At 40.3% G+C, this 17,398-nt stretch overlaps 1 protein-coding gene across 4 annotated transcripts in view; it reads right to left on the bottom strand.

Moving 5' to 3' along the window:
* The window catches only part of slc36a4 (solute carrier family 36 member 4), a 434,983-nt gene that overhangs the window by 20,061 nt on the left and 397,524 nt on the right, over window positions 1-17,398 (bottom strand). The gene's annotated exons all lie outside the window — the stretch shown is intronic.

Raw genomic sequence — 17,398 nt, 5'->3', positions numbered from 1 at the left:
TCTGTGGTGAGCAACCGGAATAGTTCTACTCATTTAGTGAAATATGATAGTCAGAATATATAAATATGTTATGCAGCCTTTGTATCAGCGACACATCCTGAAGAATCAGCCTGGGTCTCCCTAGCATGCTTGAATAGAACATTTTTATTACTTCAACTTACAGACTTCATTGGTTTCAGTCTTTTACTACTACAATGTTCTGTAACAGACTACGGATGTTTAACTGTTATCCGACTAAACAATTTAAAATGATTGCCATATTTAATATTTGCTGGTATATGTTTGTTACAAATGTTACGGGTCGACAGTAGGTACTCTCTTGATTTCACTATTGCCAGTTGATCCTGTAAGCGGGCCTTGCATTGCTTAAAAGCATGGAAGTAAGTCATTTAATCCATGGTATATATTGCATGAAGTGAGTGGAGAGCTGATTTGAACTTTCTGCACTGTCAGTAGCTGGTCAGCTGACCTTTACTCATCTCAATGGAATGGAACATTGGGTCGGGTGTAAACCTGGCGGTTGATCAGGTACCGTCCATTTTTCAACACCGTCAAAAGTTCAAATCCACCCTTGGGATTAATTTTGGGTTGCTCGAGCAAACATCCAGCAAAGAGATGCTGAGATACATTTCTTCCTTTATACTGCAAATATTTACAGCCAATGGAAGGAATAAGGAATGGTGGGATAAGTGAAGAACTATTGCAGAAGACTAAAATTACATAAAATTCCTCGTGCATCTACAAATTCAAACTCATCATTACTGCGGTAGGAAAAGATTCAATTCCTTTCTCAATTCAGCCGTACCCACATGCTAATTCTTTTTTTAATTACATTTAAATTAATCAGTGAGATTGTAAGAAATCTTTAAATACCAAACAAGCAGCTTTGGTGATCCAAAAACTCAAGTGAAAGCTTTAAATACGAATTATTGAAGTTTAAAGCTAAGATCCAGTATTCCCCCAAGAACTACAGGAATAATTTAGCAGACATATTAAAAATACTTTAAGATTCCAAATTATATGTTTATTAATTTAACATGCAAAATAGTCCAGGTACCTGGATACAATTGCAACTGTGTTAAGAAAGTCCTTTACACACAAAACGTATTAGCAGCAATTTTGTTGGAATTTAGCAAGGAGCTTTACGTTACTCAATTTGACGCTATTCGGGTGAATTTTATATTCAGAAATTGGCCACATTGCACCAGAGCTTACATCAGGTCGCCAATCCGACATCATCACCTGGGTCTCCGATAATATGAAAGTCAGGGGGGCACTAAAATCGGCAGCTCGCACGCCATTTTTAAAGAAGTCAATTAATAGGCTATTAAGCTTGTTAACAACCTAATCGTCTGCAGTTTTACACTGCCTGTTGGATTTTCTGGGGCCCAGGGCTAAAACTGTTTGGAAATCTTTAACGCCAAGCAAAAAGAGGTGGCACAAAGGTGATAGACGAGGGGCGGGCTTCCCCATCCCGCCGCACCAGATTTCTGGTGCAGAACGCTGTCGGGATTCTCAGTTTCGTCGGCTGGTCAATGTGGTTTCCATTGTGGGGCAGCCCCACGCTGTCAGGAAATCCATGGTCTGCCGGCAAAACGGAGAATCCTGACGGCAGAGAATTCAGCCCAAAGTCTGCCACCAGGATCATAGTTGAATGTGCCAACAGATTCCACCAGGGAAGGTGGCTGCATTTGTATATTCTTTAATGGTACTTTCAAAACCTGTTTTGCCCCTTCAGAATGATTAATAAGGACTGACTCTGGAAGCAAGGGTACTTTACAATTCTAAGTGCGATCTCAGCATTGCCCCTCTCTGCATGGCATACCGGCCTGCAGTGCTGATTCTTAGAACCCTCACACCAAAGTTATTTCATATTTACCAAGGTAGCTGCAACAAAAATTCAACACTAGATTAATTATTATCTCAACTCAAGTCACATAAGCGCACTGCAGGGTGGCATTTTAAAACAGGCATGAGAAACGAGGCCTGATACTAACTGCAAGCTTGGAATTAGCGAGCAAGGGAAGAGTTTGTGGTCAGGAAGCAAGATTCCTACGAAGCTGTGATCGGCTATATTGGCCACAACACGTTTTATTTGGTGTAAAAAGCAGGGGTGGGAGTCCCGCACCTTGCCAAAAAAGGTAAAACTCACCCCTTAGTGTTTTAAAATTGTGCCACAGAAAAGTTTCAGTATTTTAAGACGGTATTATATTTGGCATTGAAATAAATTTCAAGACAATGGGGACAAGGACATCTCTGAACATTTCTTATATGATTTATAGTTTCGAAACAACTATAATTAGTTGATAACGCAGTGCTGATGTGTGACTAATTAAATGGTTTAGAAGCATATTTGGGTCGTGACAATGAATTCATCTCCCCTGAAAAGAAGAACAAAGTCAAATTAGGCTCAACTGTGTCACAGAGAATTTAAATTGGGAAATTGTCACAACGTTATTTGAATCAGCATTTTTGTATTGCTCTTCTGTTCAACTGTGTGTGGAAGCACATACCACACAGTTGGTGTAATCACAGTACTGACAACACATTTAGGTAGTATAATAAATCATTGTTAACATTTCAAGTGTAAACGCTTAATTCATACATACTTAAAATCATAGAATAGTACAACAGCTGACATTCAGCCCACCAAGTCGCCGCCACTTCTTTTGAAGAACAATCCAATTAGTGCTGCTGCTCTTTCCCATAATCCTGCATTTTGTCTCCAAGTATTTCCCCAATTCCCTGTTGAAAGCTACTAGCAAATCTGTATCTACCACCTTGTGTCTACAATTTATGTTTCATTAATCAAAAGAAAAATCAATCAGAGAAATAGCTACAAAACTCAATTTGAGACCGAAAATGTAATTGGATAATGCACCAAAACTGACTTAAATTTAAAATATAAAGTGACTTTGGAGATATACCAACTCTGTGAATTATGATAGTTATATCCATTCACTTCAGTACTCCAAACCTGCTTATGCTTGAGCAAAGAAAAGTTTACAAGGGCAGACTGTGCACATATTTGATAAAATTTGAAAATCATTACCACATATTTCAAGTAAAGATTTATTTCATGTGCAATGGAATATTTTTGTGATTCAAATTGTGAATAGACACTTGGCTTCGAGTCAATGATTTTCATTAAATAAAAAGAATACATATTAGGATGTTTGGTCATAGTATGTAGCTGATGAAAATTTTATACTCCTTACTTTATACAGGAGTCAGACCTTTGGCTTTATTCAGTGTCCATTCAAATTGGAACACATGGGGCGGGATTCTCCGTTGGCTGATGCTGAAATGGAGAAACGCGAGTGGGTGGAGAATAGGTTCCGACGCCTAAATTGCAGCAGACACTGATTTGACACCAAATCACAATTTTCCGTCACCTCAACAGCGGCGTCAATGCGATCTGGAACGCACATACAGTACACACCCTTTGCATATCATTAACGGGCCAGGGTCGGGGGGTGTAGCGTGGGGCATCCAGAAGATGGGCAGTGGGGTCGGGGTGGATGGGCATGGAACACCATTGCTGCAGCCGGAAGGCAGCCATGCAGCTGCGCATGCTGCTGACAGCCCACTGTGACCTTAGGGCCACGGATCATATGGGTGCCCCCCCCCCAGGCCACCCCTCCTAGATGCTCTCTGGCCCCAGCCAACCCATTAGCTGGATGGGCGTGCTCCAGCACAACCAGTACCATCTTGTTGGTTGGGATGAGTGTGTGTGGGGAATGCAGTGTGTGTATGCGGCTGTAGCTTGTCAGCCTCCTGAGTGACAATCATGAACCCGACGAATCCCGCACCCTTTTTAATTGGAATCGATTGTGTTACATGTGGCGTAGGTGCTAGCCCCTTAACAGTAACTGAATCAGTCCAGGTTCGGTGCCAGTTTTGCTGTTGTGAAAGTCCACGAATTCTGTGCAGGCGTCAACACTTAACTCTTAGAAATGGAGATTCCCGCCCATGGTTTCAGCATTTCTATTCGTTCATATTTTATGTATCTTTAAATCATCTCCCACCATTACATCAGGTGGAAGATGAAAAATAGGCTGGTGTTTATGAATACAGTTACTGCAACAAAATGTCTTTCTTTTCTTAACTTGGTAATCTACTGAGGGTATTTGATTGTTTGTAGGATAGTTTATTAATTCTGGAATTAATTTCCCTGGTTGTCTGTTTCATAAGATGCATCCATTTGAAAAAAAATCCCAGCTGAATTTCTAATGATTTGTTTTTTGGACATTTACTGAATTGCTCAGTTAATTTCTAATTTTATAAACTATTTAGTAAGCCTGATTTGAGTGTATATGTTTTAATCATCATTGCATAAATCTATTCCCTCAAAGCACTTTGAACTGATCAAAGAGGAAAGTTAAATTTTATGATTCCAAATCATTTTAAAGCAGGCCTCTAAACAAGATTCTTGCTGACAAACCAATCCAATATTGAATAAGCCAGAATTTATGCACGACTAGTACAATTAGATGATCTTCCATGCTATTACACATTGGCTCGGGTTTCATGGGGCCTACAGGAGCGGGCTGGGGTGAAAGAATCAGAGAAATGGGCAGTTGTTAAAATTCCAGTTGCATCCCACCGCCATGAAAATTTAGGGAAAGTGGGACCAACTGTACTTCAAAAGGATAGGGAGCACTGATCGCAGATAATAAAAGTTGGGCAGAAAATCTGGTCAGGGTCCCCAACTGGTCGAGCGGGGTTGCCCGTCTTTCCTGCCCCTCATTGGGGCCACCACCCCCCTGACAAAATCCCACATGGAGTCAAGACCAATTGTAGTTAGAGGGTGGGAACTAAGACCAAGTGTAGTTGAAGTGGGGTTAGAGGGTGGGAACTAATTAGGCCATGTTTGTTGAAGTATTTCAGACCCCATTTGCAGTCATATATCCCAAATTCATATATTTAGCTCTTATTTCGATACAGTAGTTAGACTTTATATTATACATAATGAACAAAAAAGTGAGCAAAATTTAGGAAGTAGATTGGTTAATAGCATCTTCTCGACAAGACAAGGAGACGGGAGACGCAAAACAAAAAATGTTACAGTACCACCACTGACTAGAGGTATAATTTACATGTCACCAGTTTTCACATCGGCAGTTTGCACTTTAAATGTGAAGATGGAAATTGATAATGGAAAGGTTGACAGGAAGTGTGCATAGACATTAGATTTTAATATATAATTGATATTGCCTGAACCATTGACTCCATCTTCAAAATATATGAGGATATGGCGAATGGACTAAACATCCAGAAAACTAACATCTCTTTCAACCAGCTTCCACAGCATGACACCTCGCCCACATCAGTTAAGAGCAATAGCGAGATCCTGGAAAATGGGGACCATTTTCCATAACTTTGGAGCTCCTCTCAATGAAGACAGACATAGACAATGAAATTCATTGTGATCTTCAATGTGCTAACTCAGCCGTAGGCATATTGTTTAGCTCGAATCAATAAAGTTATATTACTCATGCTATTCCTTCATTTATTTATCAATGTTGTTCTGAAAACTATACGTAACTTGTTGGAGATTGGGAGGTCGAGAATTTCAACCCCCGACAGACCACGGGACTTTTGCGTAACAGACACTGCACACGTGTGGTTCTGAATTTTTGTGCATTAAGCAAAAAAAGGTGCAAAAATCCAAATCATGTGATTGGATGCAGAACACCCGTGCTGCCAAGTGTCTCAGACATGGGACAGGGTGAGAAGACAAAGAGAGGTCCCAAAGGGAATTGGGGAGGGAGAGGTCCCAAAAGGAAGTCCCAGGTGCACAACAGAGTTGTTAAAGTAAAAAGCAGAGGGGAAGAGAAACAGACTCCAAACAGGGAAACGGCTTTACATAGCAGACCTTAAGTGAAGAAAGGCCAGACCCTAGTAATTGAAAAGGACTCAGAAGAAGTCTTGGTAATTGAAGAGGACTAATGGGATGCCCTGGTCATTGAAGAGGGCTCAAGGGAAGCCCAGAAGTTGAAGGGAGTCATCCAAAGGATGGTGACTCCTTGCAGTGGATCACTAAGGCAAAGTGTAGTTTGTAGCAGTAGGTGTCTACTTGGTGCGGCTGAAGTTGTACTTATGAGTTGGTGCTTGAGTGCAGCAGAATGGAATCTAGGGAGATGAGACTGAAACCCTGTGAGGTGGGCCACCATTGATGCCGAACATGTGAAAGCCACTTTTGGAGAGCATTCCCGGGTTAGATCTTTGAAGGTGAATACTGGAATTCCTCATGAGAAAGAGTGAGAGAGAGAGAGTGAGTTTCAATGAGATTGGCTGGCTGCTAGTTTTTACTAACATTTGTGTGGATTGTTGAAAAATCCATGAACTCTTGTGTTGGTCACATCAGTCAATTATTACACTCTAACATTCAGAGTAAACATGTGGTTTGTTCAACCACATGTTTACTCTGAATGTTAGAGTATAATATAGACATTGTAACTTGTATTACCTTTCTGACCTTGTACAGTAGTTTATTTGTATTGTTCAAAAATGTGCTTTCTTGTGGCTTTATTCTTTTAGCGAGTGCCTTGAATCGCAAACTTTGTCTACTTTAAACAAAATGTTATTGGTCCCTAACCAAATCTTACCAAACACTTGGGGCTCTGGTCTCGGCTCATAACAAGGTTCAGAAGCAAGAAAAAAACCAACTAATCATATCATTATATTCCCAGCTGGGCACTGCTGAATGGCATCTAAGAAATCAGCTTAAAGCTCCAAGGATCCACTACATGTCTTAATATTTTGCAAAAAGCTATTAAGCAACAATATGAAGCATCAGTAATGCAACAAGGACAATCCAGGGCAGCAAAAGGCAGAATTATTCAGAGGTTCAACTAAAATCACCACATACCAGCAAGGCTTTATCATCAACGTGGGTTTTTCTACTTGTCTTTCTACTAGACCAGTAGTTCCCAAGCTGTGGTCTGCGGACCACTGGTGGTCCGTGAGAGTACTGCAGGTGGTCCATGGAAAATAAATTACGTGTACCCCGTTTTGTATCATAATCAATGTTACATTATTATTTGCGATGTAATTTCCGTCACAAACATCCTTGTGTAATAAAATCAGCAATGTATTTGTGAGTATGCATCATAAACTATTAGAAATAGCTGCCTTTTTTATTACCCGTTGATAAATAAGTTTGACTCCTGTCAGCCATAGCCTGAGTAAAAAATGTTTAATACAGCTTGCCTACATTGTGGTCCACAAAAGCTTTTGATGACGATCTATGGTCTACATAAAGGAAAAGGTTGGGAACTGCTAAAACAGATGCAATTAGTAATTTCTTTGCTGCTTGAATTATAATCTGAGATGCAGAATGTCAGCGGTCAATAATTCAACATGATTCAATCTGTTGATACTAATGTAACATCATGTCAATTGTTATATTGGAACACATGTCCTTTGTTTTATTGTCCTTTAGGGAAGGAAATCTGTTGTCCTTACCTGGTCTGGCCGACATATAGAACATAGAACATACAGTGCAGAAGGAGGCCATTTGGCCCATCGAGTCTGCACCGACCCACTTAAGCCCTCATTTCCCCCCTATCCACGTAACCCAATAACCCCTCCTAACCTTTTTTTTTGGTCACTAAGGGCAATTTATCATGGCCAATCCACCTAACCTGCACGTCTTTGGACTGTGGGAGGAAACCGGAGCACCCGGAGGAAACACACGCAGACACGGGGAGAACGTGCAGACTCCGCACAGACAGTGACCCAGCAGGGAATCGAACTGGGACCCTGGCGCTGTGAAGCCACAGTGCTAATCACTTGTGCTACCGTGCCTCCAGACCCACAGCAATGTGGTTGACTCTTAGCTTCCCTCTGAGGGCAATTAGGGATGAGCAATAAATGCTGGCACAGCCTGCAACGCCCACATCCCATGAACAAATAATAAAAAAATATATACATAGAAAATATAGAGATAACATAACTTTGAAGTGGAGAAAAAGTTTGAAATTTTATGCAAATAACTTTCTATTCAACTACAATAAAGATTATCATTAGTAATTTTAAAAGACACCCAATCTTCCCCATATACTATGTGCAGCAATTCGCTCTACCGGTTTGAGAACTGTTGAGAATCACATATCCCCTTACAAATGGAAGCCTGTTGCAATTACCTGGTAAACAGGAGCTTATCTGGACAGTTTCAGGCCTCCCCCACCCCCAATACCCAATACTAGGTTTGAGCAAAGGGTGGGTGGGAAGATAGTAGTATTGGCACTCGTCCTATTTTCTGTGTCGTTCCCCCCCCGCAATCCCCTGAAAACAAGGCTAGCGAGGGCATATAAAATCCAGCTCTGTGTCTCTTTTCTGCTGTTGGGTGTTACTCAAGAAAAGCAGTTTAAAGTGGTCTATTTGTATACAATCTGGGCCATGTTTTTGAATTGAAACTGATTCAAAGCTACCTGACCTCTCGAGTTACACCGTTTTAAGTGAACAATCGGAATAGAAGGTATTTGTCCATGACTTCCTGACTCCCTTCCCCAATGGTTCAATTGACTTATCCACACCAGTGCTACTTAAATGAGCCACATACATTTGGAAGCTCTATGTTCATTATTCAGTCTGTGCTCAGAGAGCTGATCTCAGCTGCAGTTGCGATGGACAACCTATCCTCTTGATTAGGGAAAACTGATCACACCTGATTTCTATATCGTGACTCTCTGCATGCATTTGGATATTGGGCGAGGATAGTGCTGGGATCTGTAGTTGTGCCCCTTTTAATTGAATAATAATCTCTTACATGATATGATGCAGGATACTTAGTTTTCTCAGACCCATATCCCAGCAAGAATCCAATGCTTTCTGGAGGATAGGGGAGAAATTTGGTGAAAAACAAGAAAAGAAAATTACTTTGCTTCTCTTTTCACCTTTCAAACACGATTTTGTTTCAAGGTAATGTGGGATCTTTGATAAGAAAGGAGATAATGCTGTTTGCAATAATTTAATCCTTCACCAAATAAAATGAAAATGCAATATTCCTGCAATTGACATTGTAAAACACAACTTTAATAGTGAAATGTCAAAAGAATTGTGAATCATGATGCAACAATGCTCCTTTTTACTCTGCTGTATCTATTGAAGTCCTACTTATGTATTATCATAGAATCCCTCCAATGCAGGAGGCCATTCGGCCCTTCGAATCTGCACTGACCCTCTGAAAGTGCACCCCACCTAGGCCCAAACCCCACACTATCCCCATAACCTCACCCATGGCCAATTTAGCATAGTATATAATAATACAAATAAATTCATCAAATTGTTGAGTGGGTAAAACTTTGCCTTTATAACTGAGTGTCAAATTCAGAAAGTCCATTTTACTTGATTCACTGTTAGCTACAGCATGGGGACGTTCAGGGTTTCAGGAATAAGTTCAACGTAGAGTAATATGAATTAGCACCTTTATAGGAAAAATAACATTGAAGAAAATATACCCTAAATTGTAAGACTAAGATTCTAACCATGGCAGGACTAAGAGATTTAAGAGCGCAGATAAGAAGATAACAAGGCTGAAAGCACTGATACAAATACACTATTACTACTTTTTATTTGCTTTACTGATCCGTTTACTCAAGTATAATTTTGAACTCAACACTTAGGAAAATTTGGCTCAATATTTGTTCTATTAATGTTCTCCAAGACATACCCATAACATGAGTAGATTTAATTGAATTCTGTCTGCAAGTGGCTTGACAGTGTTACATGTTGGTGAACTCAGTACAGACAATTAAGTCAGGGATTTGCTGCCAATACTTACTGAACAGTGAACTATCGTGGTCAGTTCCTCAGGGAGAATAACAAGATGCTCCACCAATCTGGGATCACAGTAGTTTGAGGCAAATAATCAGGCCACACTTTTCCTGTTTATATGCCAATGGTTGATATAATAGCGCAATAAAAATGCTGTCAATATTCTTTGCTTAGTAAAATAGTGAAAACATGGGAAAGCATAAAAATTACTCACTAAATGTTAAGATTATCTCATTTAACTTTTTAATTTCAAAATGATTCTCCTCTTTGACAATTTTCTCCAAAACATTTCCTTTCAAGTCCTATTGTGAAGCAAGACCATTAACAGGATAATAATTGGTACTTTCAGTAGATTTAAATAATTAACAAAACCAAATGTATGAGAATTGATGAAAGTGGCATGTTGGCTAAAAGAATTGCTTCCATGTCAAATAGTTGCTAACTTTGCTTTTTGGTCCACCAATTTGCTAATTTGCTCTGATATTAACTGTAGCAATTGGTGTTTGCTAATGTCCTCTGTAAATCGGCTGGGACATGTTAATACACTTCTTCCCTCTTCGGAAAGCATTTCACTTCTTTGAATGGGTGCTATATGTTCAGGGTGATTTGTTTCTGGGAAACAAATATGTCATTTTGAACTGAATTTTCCTGGCCATGTTGGAGGGGTTGGTCCTGGGGTGATAGGAAGAGGGGGGGGGGGGGGGGGGGGGCTAAGAGGCAGGAAAATATGACAGCTCTTTGATGCATGCCTGCCACTGGGCATTGGGGAACTTTCCCATGGGTGGGTGGAACCCGGATTGGCTGCCCATACCATGCAGACAGACAGGCAGCCAATTAAGCTGATCATGGGCTGAATTGAGTTCAGTTTTTGCAGGTCTGCCTGAATTTTGCCAGCAGCAAAGTTGGGGGCCGACCACGCATGGAATTCTATCAGTGGTGCATTATTCCTGACTGCAGAACCTGAAGTGTGCACTGCTCTCCAGTTTTTCCTGTTTCCCATGGGATTAAATTTAAAGTGCCTGCACAGCCCTTGGGTTTCCCTGAACTCATCTCCTTGTTGCACAGAACTATAAATAGCTGCCAAGGCTTCTCTGAGCATTGACTGCCTGACACAGAACCAGTCACCTTCCATCACCATCTCAGCTCCGCAGGAGCTGGGCCCTAGATGCCTATAGAGTTACTAGCTCCTAGGGCTTCTTTGTGAGCTGTAAACTACAAACTTCAACCAATAGCTGTACCGAACAGACCCCAGGGTTTCTTCGAGCTCTAAGTGCCTGCAGCCTGGTAACAGTGGCACCTTTTTGGTTTCCGGCCTCTCATCCTGCTGCAGAAGAACCAGGTAAATTGAAACCAGAGAACCTTCTTAAGCTCCACACATCTCCATGATGGCGTAGACTTTCAGAGTTCACTGAATGCTTTTCAACTAATTTAGCTCCAACTCCTAAAACAAAACATCTTCTGGAATGCACTTCTTCGCAAGTATTGTGAACATCACATTTCCAGTTCTGCAGTAATCTCACCTCCTGCTTTATGGGTCCATCTCTTCTCGTCTGATTTTCTTAAACAAACATGGGTAACCTTCTGAACTGGTCATTTCTTTTAGGTTCTGGCAATCTCAGCATTTTAGTTACCTTACCCCCATAACATTAACCTTCCCAGAATTAAACTTTACCTCTAAAATATTAACATGAACCATGAACTAGCTATTTGTCATACAGCAATGCACTGCAATATCAGCACTGATATCATTGAAGTATTTATTAATAATACTCTTTATTGTCACAAGCTTACATTAACACTGCAATGAAGTTACTGTGAAAAGCCCCTAGTCGCCACACTCCGCCGCCTGTTCGGGTACACAGAGGGAGAATTTGGAATGTCCAAATTACCTAACAGCACGTCTTTCGGGACTTGTTGGAAGAAACTGGAGCACCCGGAGGAAACCCACGCAGACATGGGGAGAACGTGCAGACTCCATGCAGACAGTTACCCAAGCCGGGAATCAACCCTGAAGCTGTGAAGCAACAGTGCTAACCACTGTGCTACCGTGCCACCCATTCAGGGAGCCAAATACATTGAAGAATTATCATGGACAGCCAACAGGGAATCAATTTTGAAAGCTTTATAAAGACCAAAATAAAAATGGGGAAATATGCAGGGGGGGTAAAGTAAAAGTTGAAATATCACAAATAACCATTAAGAAACTTAATTACTTATTAAAAAGCTCGAAGACAATCTAGTCATTAGTCATAATGGAGACATTTAAAAATAGAGATCTGTTGTTCTGCAGCAGTAATTACTCAGATCACTGTTAAAAACCCAGTAAACATAATTGAACAAGGTTTAATTTCTAATGGAGTTCCTAACAGCAAAATGAGAACAGAAAAGAGGATGTTCTCACTAGGCTGCACTGGTTGTCAGTTCTTAGGATGAAGCGGCGGGTGGAGGAGGTGGTGCCACAGGCAGCTTGTGGTCTTTAATGAAGCAGTAAACAACAGTGTGAATGGCAGACTGCTGAATGAGGATTTTGTGTTAAACTGCACTTATGCTAAAATCATGGAATCCCCACAGAGCAGAAGGGGGCCATTTGGCCCATTGAGTCCACACCTACCCTCCAAAAGTGCATCCCACCTAGGCCCAATTCCTCAATCTATCCCCATAACCCCACCTAAGCTTTGGGCACGAAGGGTCAATTTTTAGCATGGACAATCCACCCAAGCAGCACATCTTTGGACTGTGGGAGGTAACCGAAGCACCCGGCGGACACGGGGAGAACATGCAAACTCTACACAGTCATCCAAGGTCGGAATCAAACATAGGTCCCTGGCTCTGTGATGCAACAGTGCTAACCACTGTGCCACCATGTTGTCAGGTTCAGAGGGGTCATGAAGGCAAACGCTGACAGTTCACGGTCAGAAACTTCACAAATTCTGGGCCACTGACATAGATTCTTTAACTAGGATGAATGAAAAAACATATATTATTGAACCTTTGTAGCTTGTTTTATATTTTATCATGTTTACAACAGAACCAAATCAAGCTGTCCAATGTAAAGAAGAAAGAAAGAATAAATGAGAACACAACTTGGAAATCTTCAAGTTCCTTTCCCTTAACTATGAATCAGTATTGGAGTTAAAGTATACATTTTCTGAGTCTTCACCAATGGCAAAGTATCTGGCCCATTTGGAAAATTATATTGACAAGGGTGGCATAGGGATTGAAGAAATAAACTGTGGCACTAATGATCCGTTCTAAATATCTACATGTATACTTGATGTTTCTATTTTATATAGCTTTTGCAGATGAATTCAATCTAAAATATAGGTCAAAATATGTCAGAAAAAGAGGTTCACTGTATTCCACCTCTTTAACAGAAAAAATCTTTAAAAGTGAATTCACACAAGTCACAAACATGCAAATCAGAGTATGTTACGGTTTTATATTCCTGTTGCAATGTTCTCAAAAGATAAATTGAGACAGCAAACGTCTATATTTTTCATTTAGACAGGAGCAAGAGCAGCATAAAAGCCAACAAATGAGTGCGGTATCTTTCAGCAGAATGAGGAGCAACTAAACTGTTTCTGTTTCATTCTGCATGGAGTAACCAGGTTAACAAAATGATTCTTATCTGAAGGTAAAGGCCATCGAGTAGATTCGTAATACATGCATTTCCTGGGATTTTTATGTTTCTAAAACAGGTTGATATTTCCACCTCTCATGCCAGTTTCAATTGCTCAATATCCTTTATATATCTTTTCTTAAAACTAGACTGTCCCTGCCTCTTACGATTAAACTTTCCACTTGAATTGCCGTTATGTTATCATAGATCCTAATATTCAAACAGGAGACCCACCCTTTGAATTTAGTGTTCATTGTTCTGGTGCTGGTTATAATTTGTGATGTTATTATTTTTGTCATCTTTACTTAGGACTAAAAATCTTCAAGGAAGGAAATTTCATTCCATGTGGTGAAATAAGACAGAACGTTACTTTGAGACACAAGTCTGTATCCATGGGTTATCATACGCTGAGTTCCTGTGTTGGAGATTCTGTCAGGATAGCAGGTCAAACAGAATCCAGCTAGCGCCCTCTTCAGGGAGGAAGACAAAGCTGTGTAGTTCTCTGCTTTGCTTTACCTGGATGGCTTGGATTTGTAGTGCTGAACAGAGCTTTGTTAATGAACAAAACTAATTTATTAACACTACTAAATAAGATTTGTACGTATTCCTAAAGTATAAAGTTACTGAATTAAACTATGCTATCTCTAACTACAGAACACTCAAATACTGACCTCTCTCATGCCTAACCATCTTCTACCCAGAAGTCACATGATATATACTGTTCCATGGTTCCCTCTAGTGGTAAGAAGCATTATCATTAACTTGTTAACTTTTTACATCCTAGTCAATATACATATCATGACATGTCTTCGAATGGAGATTTTCTTTCTCCCTAAACCTTACTATTCTACTTTAGGAACTATACCTGGTACCATGTGTTGTTCTCTACTTTGCTTTACCTGGATGGCTTGGATTCATAGTGTTGAACAAAGAAAAAACAAGCTTTGTTAATGAACAAAACTAATTTACTAACACTACAAAGAACAATACAGCACAGGAACAGGCATTTCGACCCTCCAAGCCTGCACCGATCACGTGCCCTATCTAGACCAACCGTCTGTATCCTTCTATACCCCGTCTGTTCATGTGCCTATCCAGATAGGTCTTAAAAGTCATTAATGTATCTGCCTCAATCACCTCACTTGACAGTGCAGTCCAGGCCATCACCATCCTCTGTGTAAAAAAACTTGCCCCGCACATCTCCACTGAACCTTTCCCCCCTCACCTTGAACTTGTGCCCCCATTGTAAGTGCCATTTCCGCCATGGAAAAAAGCCTCCAACTGTTCACCCTATCTATACCCCTAATACTTTTATAAACTTCTATCAGGTCGCCCCTCAGCCTCCGTCTTTCTAGGGAGAACAATCCCAGTTTCTTCAATCTCTTCTCATATCTAATACTCGCCAGACCAGGCAACATCCTGGTAAACCTTTTCTGTGCTCTCTCCAAAGCCTCCTCGACCTTCTGGTAGTGCGATTACCAGAATTGGACACAATATTCCAAATGTGGCCTAACCAATGTTCGAAATAATTGTAACATAATTTTGAGCTTTAATACTCGATACCCCATCCTATGAAGGCAAGCATGAAGGCTTTCTTTACTACCATTTCCATCTGTGCTGCCACTTTTCAGGATCTGTGGACCTGTACACCCTGATCTGTGTCTCTATGCTCTTGATGGTTCTGCCATTTATTTTATAGCTCCCACCTGAATTGATCTAACAAAATGAGATTTGTGCATTTTCTTAAAGTATAAGGTTACTGAATTAAACTATGCTATCTCTAACGACAGAACTCTCAAATACACAACTGATCTCTCTCATGCCTAACCATCTTCTACCCAGAATCCCAGAAGTCCAAAACGTTAGCTCTTTTCTCTCCCTACAGATACTGCCAGACCTGCTGAGATTCTCCAGCATTTTCTCTTTCGTTTCAGATTCCAGCATCCACAGTAATTTGCTTTTATTACATATATATGACTGTTCTGTGGTTCCCTCTAGTGGGAAGAAGCATTATCATTAACTTGTAACTCTTTACATCCCAGTCAATATACATACCATGGCATGTCTTCGAATGAAGATTTTCTTTCTTCTTTCTCCCTAAACCTTACTATTCTACTTTAGGAACCAGACCTGGTGCCATGTGTTGTTCTCTGCTTTGTGTTACCTGGATAGCTTGGATTTGTAGTGTTGAAAAAAGAACAACAAGCTTTGTTAACAAACAAAACTAATTATTTACACCACTAAATAAGATTTGTACGTATTCCTAAAGTATAAGGTTACTGAATTAAACTATACTATCTCCAACTACAGAACTCTCAAATATTAAACTGATCTCTTTCATGCCTAACCATCTTCCAACCATCCAGAATCCAAGAAGTCACATGATATATATATAATTGTTCTGTGGTTCCCTCTAGTGGCAAGAAGCATTATAATTAAGTTATTAACTCTTTGCATCCCAGTCAATATACATATCGTGACAGAAGCAACTGTCATTCACTTCTACATTTGAGCACACGATCAAATTCATAATAATAATCTTTATTGTCACGAGTAGGCTTACATTAACACTGCAATGAGGTTACTATGAAAAGCCCCTTGTGGCCACATTCCGCGGCGCCTGTTCGGGTACACTGCAGGAGAATTCAGAATGTTCAAATTCCCTAACAGCAAATCTTTTGTTCACCTAACGACAAACCTCAAGCTCTGGGTAAGTTAAAATTCCCAAAAGCTCAAAATTGGCAAAACTAAAATCAGTTGCCATGATTTGGAAATGCCGGCACTGGACTGGGGTGGGCACAGTAACAAGTCTCACAGTACCATGTTAAAGTCCAACAGGTTTATTTGAAATCACAAGCTTTCAGAGCACTGTTCCTTCATCAGGTGAAGTAGAGGCAGGTTCACAATCACAGCAAATACAGGTGAGACACAATTGAAAGATTGCATTTCTCCTTTATATGCTGTGATTGTGAACCTGCCTTCACTTAACCTGATGAAGGAGCAGTGCTCTGAAAGCTTGTGATTTCAAATTAACCTGTTGGACATTAACCTGGTGCTGTGGGACTTCTTACTAAAATCAGTTGCAGATACATTGGTACATAGAACATACAGTGCAGAATGAGGCCATTCGGCCCATCGAGTCTGCACCGACCCACTTAAGTCCTCACTTCCACCCTATCCCCGTAATCTAATAACCCCTCCTAGCCTTTTTGGACACTAAGGGCAATTTAGCATGGCCAATCCTCCTAACCTGCACGTCTTTGGACTGTGGGAGGAAACCGACGCAGACACGGGGAGAACATGCAAACTCCGCACAGATTCCCCAGCGGGGAATCGAACCTGGGACCCTGGCTCTGTGAAGCCACAGTGCTATCCACTTGTGCTACCGTGCTGCCCCACATTGTAGCATTGCTTTCTGACATGTAATACAGTGTGTCCTGCTAAATCTGCTGAGAAGGAAAATTCTACTCTTCAAAATGTAATATTTTTTCAGAATTGTGATTCTGATACCAAAAAGCATGTTAAGACATTTGTGTATATATATAATATTGATTGCCTTAATTAAACTAATACCTTGAAATTAAAGCAGGCCAGAAATTGAATAAAATGTTTCTCCAATCTTTATTCATGTAACCAAACCAAGAAATTCTACACTAACTGCCACGACACTGAATATAAATGGGAATAAATGGAATAAAAATAAAAACAGGATGCATAGTACTCTATGATCAGTGCATAGCTCATTATTGTGTTTGTCGGAATAATTTATTTAAAATATGTATGCTTGTGAGTAATATAAAACAGATCAGAAGTGTAACTCTGGGACTGGAATCAGAAATAAATTGTTGAAACAAAATTTCTGTTATCTGGATTTGATGTTGGTAGAATATTTGTAGTCAGTTGAGACCAAGCCCTGTGAGGCTGGAATGAAGGAAGACAGGATGCTGATGATAAGGAGTTTAGGATTGTTGGAAGCACACAGTGGAGGGATGATTT

The sequence above is a fragment of the Scyliorhinus torazame genome, chromosome 15, assembly GCF_047496885.1.
Source record: "Scyliorhinus torazame isolate Kashiwa2021f chromosome 15, sScyTor2.1, whole genome shotgun sequence".
Lineage (NCBI taxonomy): Eukaryota > Metazoa > Chordata > Chondrichthyes > Carcharhiniformes > Scyliorhinidae > Scyliorhinus > Scyliorhinus torazame.
Note: the sequence above shows the minus strand (reverse complement) of the source record. Positions and strands in the feature narration are given on the sequence as shown.